This window comes from Symphalangus syndactylus, chromosome 8, assembly GCF_028878055.3.
Source record: "Symphalangus syndactylus isolate Jambi chromosome 8, NHGRI_mSymSyn1-v2.1_pri, whole genome shotgun sequence".
Taxonomy (NCBI): Eukaryota; Metazoa; Chordata; class Mammalia; order Primates; family Hylobatidae; genus Symphalangus; species Symphalangus syndactylus.
The window spans coordinates 65,740,368-65,752,487 of record NC_072430.2 but is presented as its reverse complement, the minus strand read 5'-3'; the positions used below and the strand labels follow the sequence as shown (position 1 = coordinate 65,752,487).

Below are 12,120 nucleotides of genomic sequence, written 5' to 3'. Positions count from 1 at the left end.
ACAAGAAAAGCCTGTCAACTACTGATTTAGAGCAAAGCGTTTGTTTCTTTTTCACTTTCATACATTTGAGTGAACAGTTTTTTAACACTTATATTTCTTCCCTTTCATAAAATATTAGAATACACAGAGATAATTACAGAGATGTTTATCCCAATATTATTAACATTCAAAGAAACAAAACTTCATGCTGACCATGTGGTACTGGTGAAATTATGGTATAGCTATACAATCGATTGCTGTGGAATCATTTATTGGTGCTATGGTCTAAATATTTGCATCGCCTAAGTTCATGTGTTGAAATCCTAACTCCCAAGGTATTAGGAGATAGGGTTTTTAGGAAGTGATTAAGTCATGAGGGCTGAGCCCTCATGAATGAGATTAGTGCCCTTATAAAAGAGACTCCGGAGAGCCAGCTAGCTCTTCCACCACATGTGGATACAGCAAGAAGCTACCATCTATGAACCAGAACTCCAGCCCTCACCAGACACTGAATATGCCAGCACCTTGATATTGGACTTCCCAGTGCCCAGAACTCTAAGAAAAAAGTTTCTATGGTTTATAAGCCACATAGTTTATGATACTTTGTTATAACTGCCTGAATGGACTGACAAGTGGCATAAAAACTATGTTTCCAGTTTTAACTCTTTATACAACATGAACCCATAAAAAATGTTTCAATCAAAAATATCGGCCGGGCGCGGTGGCTCACGCTTGTAATCCCAGCACTTTGGGAGGCCGAGGCGGGTGGATCACGAGGTCAGGAGATCGAGACCACGGTGATAACCCCGTCTCTACTAAAAATACAAAAAAAATTAGCCGGGCGTGGTGGCGGGCGCCTGTAGTCCCAGCTACTTGGAGAGGCTGAGGCAGGAGAATGGCGTGAACCCGGGAGGCGGAGCTTGCAGTGAGCCGAGATTGCGCCACTGCACTCCAGCCTGGGCGACAGAGCGAGACTCCGTCTCAAAAAAAAAAAAAAAAAAAAAAAAAAAAAAAAAAAAAAAAATCATCAAAAAGCCATACCAACTTTCAGATATGTTGTATCTGAGTGGCGGATTGCAAGTGATTTTTTTTTCTTCTTTTTGCTTCTCTGTATTTCTTAAATGGTTTTCAGTGAACAAGTATTGCTTTTATAAAAAGGAAAAATACATAATGAAAAACTTTCCTTTGATACTAGAGATGGTTAGAAAAATAGAACAAAATTATAATATGTTAGATATTTTTTCATCCTTCCCTAAGGTAAAAATGTTCTCCTGGGAGACAGTGGAGCAAGGGCCTTGGCATCGAACTGCTCACTGGGGTTGAGAAACCAAGACTGCCAGTCACTAGTTACATAATCTGGACTGAAGTGCTTACTATCTCTGAACCTCAGTTTTCCAAGTTCTCAAATAAGGAAAATAACATCCCCTTAGGGCTTCTTCAAGCATTAAATAAAATCGTACATAGAAAACAACTAACTCACATGGTGACAGGCACATAAGCACTAAAAAAAATGATTAATTTTCAACATATTTTATGTAGAATATTTGCCATAAGATGTCCTGCTTTCCATGGTAATTTCTCTTATGATACAAAAAAAAAAGTCCCTAAGATGAAATACACGGAGTGAGGAGCAGAGGAAGGTGAGGGAGTGAGTATCAGAGCAGTGAGGAGACAGATGCCAACTATCCTGAGCATAATGGAAAATGGAGCAATTCAGAAGAGCCACTGGCTTTGTCATTTGGTCAGGAAGCTTTCATTACTACTTGCAATAGTGAGAGACCGCTAGATTGCTGGGTGGGGGCAGAATGTCTGCAAGTGTGGGATGGTGCAGGTCTGGGAGGAAAATTTTTCCAACAGTTCACAGTATAGTTCCACAGTTTTGAGCACCCATTGCGTGAAAAGCACCAGAGATTCCAAGATGTGTAAGATACAGTACATTCCAGAGTGAGCTCTGGCCTTGTGGCGGGTTGGAAGGAATTGCTTTGGAGTAAGGCATTGAGCAATCACTTGGAATGCTACTTACTTGAACTGGAAACTGTGCTTTCCAGATTATTATCATTGTTATTATTAGTGTGCTTTTTTTTTTTTTTTTTTTTTTGAGATGGAGTCTCGCTCTGTCGCCCAGGCTGGAGTGCAGTGGCGCCATCTCGGCTCACTGCAAGCTCCGCCTCCCAGGTTCACACCATTCTCCTGTCTCAGCCTCTCCGAGTAGCTGGGACTACAGGCGCCCGCCACCACGCCCGGCTAATTTTTTGTATTTTTAGTAGATACGGGGTTTCACCGTGGTCTTGATCTCCTGACCTCATGATCCGCCCGCCTCGGCCTCCCAAAGTGCTGGGATTACAAGCGTGAGCCACCGCGCCCAGCCTATTAGTGTGCTTTCAAGATTATTATTTGAAGGAATTCATAGCAAGAAGGTTCTTACTAAAATACTATTAAAATCTTCATGTTTTACGGAAATCATTGGATATAATTGGGCCAGAAATAAAAAGAATCACTAGAAAAATCTAATGATAAGTTGGGGGGATAGATGCTAAGAGCTTAAGAGAATGGGAAGAGGTGAAGAGAAAGTTCTATGGTCCATTGTATTTCTTCCACCAGATGCCAAGGAGCATCCCTTGGGTAGAACAACATCAACTAGAAACTCTGAAGTGTGCCATATTCTTTTCATTCTCCTTGTCTATCTTCTTGTCCAGGGAATACTAACTACTCCAAGAGTTCATTTTCCACCTTCATACTCTTCCAGGCCCTCTCCACGCCTCTGTACTCCCAACCTCCTCAGGGGCCATGCTAATCTCTGTATCATTTCAATTTTATATATGTGCTACCAAAGCGAGCACTGCTTACTCTTAATACTGGCAGATGAATATATTCCAATCCTGAGATCATATCCTTGAAGTGTAATGGCCTATGTGAGCTGTGATCTCAAGACACATGAGGGGTGAAACAAAACGGAAAACAACCAAAACCATACCATTGCTTCATGAAGTTCCCTGTATCTTCACCTCGGCCTGGCCACCCATCTAATTTGTTACATAGTCATTACTTTTTTATGCTATTTACTTCTCTGCAGGTTTCTTTACATGTATTTGCATTACATTATTTATTCCAATTTTAGGATGGGTTTGAATAGGCAGGCTTTTGCTACATCAAATAAGGGAAAGAAATCATTCTTTCTTAATGTCTCCATACCTGAAGTATTTGGAGTCCCTATAATTATGTTGCTTATGTCTTACCCCAAAAGATGTATGTTCTACTTGAATGTCCCTCGTGAAAATGCTGAGAGAGAATATATACCTTAAAAGGCACTTCAGGGAGGTGTCATGCCCCCATCTGCAGAAATGGCACCCAGCAGATCATGACTATATAGGATTAGCTTTCTATTGGATCTGGAATATGACTCTTTCTATCATTGGAAATGGTATGTGCAAATGTTGCTAACAGGAACAGAACCTGTTGAAAGAGAAGGCAACTAGAGTCACAAAATATCACTTTATTCATCTGTAAAGGGAATTGAAGTAGTCAGATCAGGCAGAGCTCTACCCCTGAGTCCCAGAACTTGTGTCCTTCCTACTGCTGAGGCTGGATACACTGAACCCACTCCACTTTATTACCCAGGCTCCATGCTATTGTCTTCAGAGGGTCAAAGAAATTGCTATCTTAATTGAAAATTGATAATGCAGCCAGAAGTATGATGGGTTAGTTTCCAGAGGCTAGAGGAAGGGTGTTCTCTCCAGGGTAAGGTAAGGATTATCCTTTGCTATGCCCGTGCATCACAGTGAGATGCCAGGGAGTTCTAGGGGGGTGGGGGTAATCAAGAATGTGACATCAAGTCTTCAAGCACTTGGTAGCATCTCCTTGTCCTTCTGGCATGGGGAAAGAATGATCCATTCCACACAAATACACTCACCAACTCACACACAGCCAGTAATACACATGGACAAACATTCAGAAATACACAGGCACAGCCATATGTACAAGCACATATATAAATGTATATACACAGTCACATACAAATATGCACATGCACACACATATAAGCACATATATGTGAGACATATGCACATCCTCACATACACATGCACATATGTACACACCTGCTGGGCACTCTGCAGGCGTTTTCCAAGAAACAATCTCTAGTCCCCAGCCCTCTCCCATCACCTCTGTCCTAATGATGCTCTGACCCTGGGATAATACCTAGGTGACCCTGGCTCTCCTGGGCTCAGTCCATGAATTATTTCTATCCCAATAGCTCTCTAGGATTGAGTGTCTGAAATCAATGCTGAAAAGCAGGGAGGCTGCATGTATTAGTCGGGGTCCTCCAGAGAGACAGAGCCAATAGGATAAATACAGGGAGAGATATGACAGGGAGTACATTAGGGGAATTGGCTCATACAATTATGGAGGCTGGGAAGACCGTGACACGTCATACGCAAGCTGGAGACTCTGGGATGCTCAGGAATGCTGACCTAGCATGGCTCAGCCCAAGTCCTAAGGCCTCAGAACCAGGGAAGCCAAAGGTGTAATGCTCAGTCTGAGGCCAAAGGCCTGAGAACCTGAGGTGGGGAGGGGACTGGCATAAGTTCTCCAGACCAAAGGCTGGTGAGCCTGAACTGTTGTCCAAGGACAGGAGACGAAGGGTGTATCCCGGCTCCAGCAGACAGGTCTGCACATTGTTTTCTGTGTTTATTCTGTCCGGGCCCCCAGTAGATTGAATGGTGCCCACCCACACTGAGGGTGGGACTTCCCTCAGTACTCCCCTCAGGCCCACATGCTAATCTCCTCTGGAAACACCCTCACAGACACAGCCAAAACAGTGCTTTACCAGGTTTCTACGTATTCCCTAACCCAGCTAAGATAACACCTAACACTGGCCATCACGCTGCTGTGGGGGACAGTGGGAGAATAGAAGCAGGGGGTGACTACACTTTCTTCTTCCGTGCGTGCGCAGGATCAGACGACTTCTTCCAAGTCTTCCGACTCACACTATAAAACTATCAATATTTGGTACCTTAGGGTGGAAAGTGTATTATTGTATATCCAGTTTAAAACTGAGGGGGCAAACGGGGCATGGTCATGAAGACCAAAGAAAGAATTGGCCCTGTCACTGAGATGCCAATTCTAATGTTGACTGACAAAGAAATGACCAGGTTCGTTTCACATTGTTTTCTTTCTCAAATTTATTTGACTATTTTTCATCACCCAATAATACATGATTGCCATGTGAGTAATATTTCCAAAATACAGGTAAAGCCAAGGTCTCCCTCCCTCCCCCATACCACTTGCTCCTCAGGGATGATGGCTGGCAGCAGGAAGTGGATGGTCTGCCAGTCTGCATGCTTTGTTGGGCTTTTTGTCCTAACACAGATGGTACTGCACTACACGAATCATCTTAAAACTTGCCATTTCCCCTACTTAATCATATGTCTAAATGGGCTTTTTATTAAGTGACTTTAAAGTGGAACAAGTCACTGGCCTTCCGGGTGGGGCCCCTTTCCCGGTTTCTGCCGAGTGCCACGCTGTGCTTGCGGTTGTGGTTCCGTCAGGAATCCCTGATTCTGGGTTCCTGCCTTTTCCCATCTCACAGTCACAGCACTTGCTTTGCAGTGTGTCTGGGCTCCTGCCTGTCTGCTGTGGCCACGTGAAGGAAGCGGAGTCGTCTTACTGTAATTATTTGAGGCTCTGGGCAGTTTTCTGTGCATCAGATCCAGTAACACAAAACAGAAGAAAACCATTATTCCCCAAACCCAGCTATTTACTCTCTCCCACACAGCTTTTTCTGGGAAAAGGAGACTGCGATGATCTGGGAGAGGGAGCTGTGCAATCCCCAGCTAGGAGCCTGCGAGCTGTGATCTGCAGAGTGTGCTCTGGGCACCCAGGACGGCCGACCTAGGCAAAGTGGAACAAAATATGAGAGGTTCGGCTTGGGCTCCTTTGCCAGAGAGAGTGGCCTGGTGATTAAAACAACACAGACATAATCAGACGTTTCCCTCAAATCCTGGTTCTGTGACCACCAGCTCTAGAATCTGAGGTCAGATGCTTATTGATCGTACACCTATCCTTATCACCTGGAAAATGGCTGTAGTAGTAATTACAACTTTATAAGGTTTTGTGAAGCTTAAGTAAGACAATGCGTGGAAAGTCCTTAACACAATTCCTGGCATGAAGTCATTCCCAAGGAAAGATGAAATCCTGAGTGAACTTCAACCACCCCTTCCTTCTCTCAGGATTTTTCTTGGTGGTTCAACCACTTGCATCTGCCCAGTCACCCTTTCCCTGTTCAGCCATGCTTGCAGTAGCTGTGAACCTGTCTATTCCCCCTAGCCTGGATCTTCCCTAGTGTTCCCCAGGGATTTATCCTCAGTCACCTTTTCCTCCAACCTCAGCAAAGCTTCCCCTCAACCCCCAACCCAACTGAAGTTTGCCTTCACTCCTTCATACACATTTGTCATTCATTCTTTCAATACACATGTACGTTAGCGCACAGGATAGGTGATGGGGAGGAAGAGACAGTCCCTGCTCCAAGGAAGCCCAGCCTATTTATTGGGAATCAGGGATCCATAAAATGGCTACTACAATGCAGGGTGACAAATAAATGCACTGGTGAGAAGGAATGTCCTACATGCTACAAGGAGGGCATGTGCACCAGCCTTGGGGGGCAGCTTCTCTACTTTCTGGGAGATTTTTACAGCTCTATCTTCCAAACCTCCTATTAATTTTTTTATGTCATCTATTACATTTTTAATTGCAAGTATCCTTTCTTGTTCTCTGATTATTCTTTTTTCATAGTGGTTCTTAAAAGATGTATAGGAATCAGAAATGTACATTTAAACCAGGACAGATTCTAACAACCTGAACAGGAAACCTAGTTATAAATATCCCAATCTCTCGGGGTCAGGTTCTCTGTAAGATGCAAAATGACAATTGGCCAAGCTAATAAACGAGGTCATTCATTTCTCACTGGTGTCATCAATATTATTATTGTCTGTTATGTTCCAAGTTATGGTTTGGAGTGGTGAGGGGCATGGTCTGTGCTTTCAAGAATTCATAGACAAGTAGAAGAGAGCAGCACATAAACAAACAATGACTATACCAAAGGGTGAACTCCACAGACATCAGCGTATGGATTGCTCAGGAAACGGTTGGGGAGAACACTAGGAAGGAGGGAGGGGGTCACAGAGGTGATGTTATTGCTGAGTCTTAAAGGATAAAAGCAAATTCACCAGGCAGAGAAGGGGCAGAGGAAGTGGCAAAGGAGGAGCAACATTCCTGGCAGAGAGAAAGGCATGCGTTCAATCAGAGAGAGATTAAAGAGCTTATAGCATGTTTGAGATGGGATGAGAAGCTCTGTGGCTGGAATTTAATGTTCACTGAGTAAGGGGAGATGGGGGAGAGCCGACTGGCAGGAGATGCGGCTCAAGAGAGGTTGGTTAGTCTGGATTGTGTAGGGCCTCACCTGTCATGTTAAGGATTAGGGTTTTGTGTTTGTGGTTCTTAAACACTTAACATGTACCCTTTTGAAAATGTGATGAAAATTATGGATCTTCTCATCCAAAATAGGCACATACACACAAAGTTTCAGGGCTTGAAGAATCTGAAGCCCATTCCTCTACTCTGCTCAGTCAGCAGAGAAACCTCTGAAAGTTTTTAAGCAGGAATATCATGTTCAGATAGAGGACTGAGCTCTTCCACGTCCAGCTGTATGTGGCTATAGAGTCATTTTTGGTGCGAGCATCACGTGCCTGCAGTCCGCCTCTAGTTTCATCTGCAGTTATGGTGGACAGTTCTGTACAAGCGCTGACTCGTCTTTCAACTGGCAGTCCTACCTCTCTTGACCTAGGCACAGGCTCAGTCCCAGGTTAGCCCTCGACCTATGGACCCAGGGGTGGGGGAGTCAGTAAATAAACAGCGCAGCCTCCTTTCTCCAAGCCATCATTCCTCCAACCACTTCTATCTTCTAGAAAATTCTCAACTCTCTCATAAGCTGATAGCTCCCATCCTATTCTTTTTTTAATCCCTTTTTTTAAAAAAAGCTGCAATCTTTGGTGACTCACAAACAGAAAAAGAGATAAATGCTTGTATTTGGTTGGCCATTATTAGCCAAATATCTGTTTAATTTTTGTATCCTACTTAGAATAAAAAGTTTAAAATATATTTTAAATAAAAACAAATATTAGAAACCGAAGGAAAAATTGAAGGGGTTAAAAATGGGAGAAGATTAGAACCAGGATCCCTAACATTCCTCCAACTGAGTTTAAAGGTTAAAGAATTTTAAAAATCTCTTTTTATTGGTCAAGTCTAATGCCAGGTTCCTAGGGTTCCATCATAAAATTCTCTACACAAGTCAAAATATTCAGAGTATGTAATATGGTCCTATTTTGTGTAGAAAAGGGAAATAATACTATAACTCTCAGTTTTGAGAAAGTATATTTTCCCCAGGTCCCAGGGTTAGAAAACTTTTTTTTTTTTTTTTTGAGACAGAGTCTCGCTCTTTCACCCAGGCTGGAGTGCAGTGGCGCGATCTCTGCTCACTGCAGGCTCCGCCCCCCGGGGTTCACGCCATTCTCCTGCCTCAGCCTCCTGCGTAGCTGGGACTACAGGCACCTGCCACCTCGCCCGGCTAATTTTTTGTATTTTTAGTAGAGACGGGGTTTCACCGTGTTAGCCAGGATGGTCTCGATCTCCTGACCTCGAGATCCACCCGCCTCGGCCTCCCAAAGTGCTGAGATTACAGGCGTGAGCCACCGCGCCTGGCCAAGAAATTGTTAAACATTCTGCAGGACTTAGAGAACAAAGTCTTCCAAGTTGACTCAGGTGTTTGTTTTTTCAGTGGTCAATTGATGGAAAAGAAAATTAGAAAAACAACTGATGGCTATGACTTTGACTTTTCTTTCAACCTATGGTTGTGGCATTGTGTAGACAGAGGCAGAGTTTCCAAATCCCCTGGCTTGCTTAAATACGGGTGTAAGAGAAATTGGATGTGGGTCTTGCAAGCAGGAGAATGTGCCAGAACAAATACAATTATTGAGAAGAAATCGAGTAATCTTTCTATTGCTTCTTGGCTCTGCGATACAGGAAAACCAGGCTTTGTGGTCTCTGAGCGGAATCTCCAGAGAGTGTCAAGCCAGGAATCTCTTTGGAGAGGGGAAAAATGGAGAAGGAGGCTAGGGAGGAGCGGATAGGAAAACACAAATGGGAAATATAAGGAAATTTCTTAACTTAAATTTCCTTAAAAGTATTGTGGGGTCTTATTTTACCAGAACTTCCCATAGAAATTCAGAGGTCTTCCTAGTAGAAAGAATTCTGGCACTAGGGAGAGTGGCTGCATAAACATCATCTAATCAGTTTGAGGTAGGGATTCTGTTCCTTCTTCTATGGCTCTTGAACACATTGAAATAACCAGGGCTGCTTTAAGAAAGACTGATGCATGGGTCCCACCTCTAGAGATTCTGATTGATTTAGTCTGGAGTGTAACCTGGGCACTGAAATTTTGAAGATTTCCCTAAGGTATGGTCAAGATTGAGAATCACTGTTTTTTCTCATTTTCTCTTCGACTTTACTGTGTCCACAAATCACCCAAGGATCTTACTAAGACACAGAGTTGAATTCAGTAGGACTAGGGTAGGGCCCAAGAATCTGCATTTCTAGCAAGCTTCCAGATGATGTGCATGCTGTTAGTCTGGGGCTCACACTTGGATAAGCACAGGACTAGAGATCTCTAAGGTCCTTTTGAGCTATTAATGCTGTCATACTACCAACTTGCTGGATTTCATGCCTTTATATGTCACTTTATCAAACAACTCTAAGCATTATGCTGTGAGTAGCTGATGGACCATTATGTAGCCATGAAACATTATGCCAATGAATATTATATAGCGATAATGGGGGAATGCTTATGTCATGATGTAAAATGAAAAAAAACACAGTGGCAGAAAAATTTTATATGATCACAAATATGTCAAACAAAAACTGCATAGAGAAAACTGGGAAGAATTATATCAAATGTTAATAATAATCTTGAGGTGATCTTTTTCTTCTATTTATTTTTATAGTTTTCTAGTATTCCATAATGAACACCAATTATTTTCATAACAAAATATTTTCAAAAGAAATGCCTAAACATCTGCAAGTTGAAATAATATAGTGCATTTAGTCCTTTCATATATCTAATTTTATGTTTATATCCATCCTTATTTTATATTAACAATAAATACAGATAATTTCAATCTCTCCATTTAGTCAACTCTAGATGAGACTAGAGTAGCTAGTAATTCACAGAGCAAAGGATAAAACCAGCCTCATTGTCATAATTTGGTTCTTTCCATGAAAACACTCCATCTCTCTGTACAAAATATATCATCATTGCTTCTGTTGAATAACTCAGGGAATGCTGCAAATTGTAAATAACAATGTGAGACAAGGGAAAGATGCCTAGGCCAACTATAAGAAGACCTGAATTCTAATTTTATCTTGCCAGATAACCAGCTACATGACCTTGGGCCTAAATTGCTTACATTCACTGAGGCCTCATTTTTCACTTCTGTAAAATGGGTATTAGTAGAAATGCCTACTTCAAAGGTCATTATGAAGATGAAATGAGATAGCAGGCACTCACTAAGTGATGACTCAACCTCTATAGGTCTCGATTTTGCTCATCATGGAATGAGAGGGTAGACTAGAAGACCTCTAAGGCACCTTCAAACTCTTACTTATAAAGTTGGAGAACTGTACTTTTGAAAGATCTGCACACACAAGACTACTTGGAATTTCTCTGGATATTAAATAAACTCCTACCAGTTCTCAGCACTAGGCAGCAAAGACAAAAAGTCAGAGTCAAATAAATTCAATATAACATGATAGATATGTGCCATAATGGGGATAGATAAAAAGTGCTATGAGAGTCCAAAAGTAGCTGTAGTTGAGCTAGTGATAATATGGGGTTTGAAAGCAAAGGGGAGGAAAAGGAATTCAGGCAAAGGGACACACAGTTGCAATGGCTTGGAAGCATGAAAGAAAACCGTGGTGTGGCTGGAAAGTATATGGGAAGGAGAGTGGAGACGAAACCAGAATTGAGACAGTTTATGGAGGACCTTTTTGGCCAAAATGAGGAGTTTCTAATTTAATCTTTGAACCAGAGAGTAATATAATCAGATTCATGATTTTAAAATGAACTGTAACAGCTGTGAGAAAGATAACGTGGAGAAAGAGAGGCACGTTGGGAGGTTATGACAATAATTTAGGCATTGGTGACAAAGAAACACAAACAGGTGTATTCAAGAGACTGATGGGTCTTAATGATTGTTTGCATGTGTGGGTGTGGTGAGGGAATAAGGAGAGGAGGAATTCAAAGATGCCTGTGACCCAGATAGAAAATGCAAGAGATGGAGCAGTATCGGGGTAAGAGGTGCTAATATGTTCAATTTGTAGGTGAAGAATCCAAGAAGACAGATTGAGCAGATTTGTGGATATGTGTACTTCTAAATCAGGAGGGAGAGACATTATGGAGTCTGTGTGAGTGGTAAGGTAATGAATGGGTCAATGTGTATCTGAAAACACCAGCAATGTTAGAGGTTTCCAAGGCAGTGCAACTCCAAATGTAATCCAAGGACAGTTTTGTCAGCATCATAGCTCCCCAGCGCTGGGCTTGATTCAAGGCCCACTGAGCCAGCATATGCAGCCTGAAAGATGAGCATTTACATCTTAACAAGTCCCTCTTTGCTCTAAGAAAAAGGGCCCTTTGAAAAACTGATGGAAGCTGTAGACCCAGGACCATCCAACAGAAATACAGTATGAGCCGTATATGTAATTTTAGTGGCCATATTTTTAAAGTAAAAATATATAGATGAAATTAATATTAACAATATATTTTATTTAGCCCAATACAGATATTATTTCAATATTAATCAACACAATAATTATTAATGAGATTTTTATATACTTTTTATCACTATAGCTCAAAATCCAGTGTGAATTTCACATGTACCACACACCTCAATTGAAGCTACCACATATCAAACACTCAATAGCCACATGCAGTAGTGACCATTACATAGGACAGTGCAGCTACAGGCACTTCCCACTCTTCTGCCCTGAAAAATACACATGCACACAAAATGTTCAAGAATTCTGGGGATTCTCATA

The 12,120-nt window shown here is 42.1% G+C and overlaps 1 long non-coding RNA gene across 1 annotated transcript in view; it reads right to left on the bottom strand.

Moving 5' to 3' along the window:
• Nucleotides 1-12,120, bottom strand: part of LOC129487905 (uncharacterized) — a 62,211-nt gene that overhangs the window by 19,349 nt on the left and 30,742 nt on the right. The window lies entirely within an intron of this gene.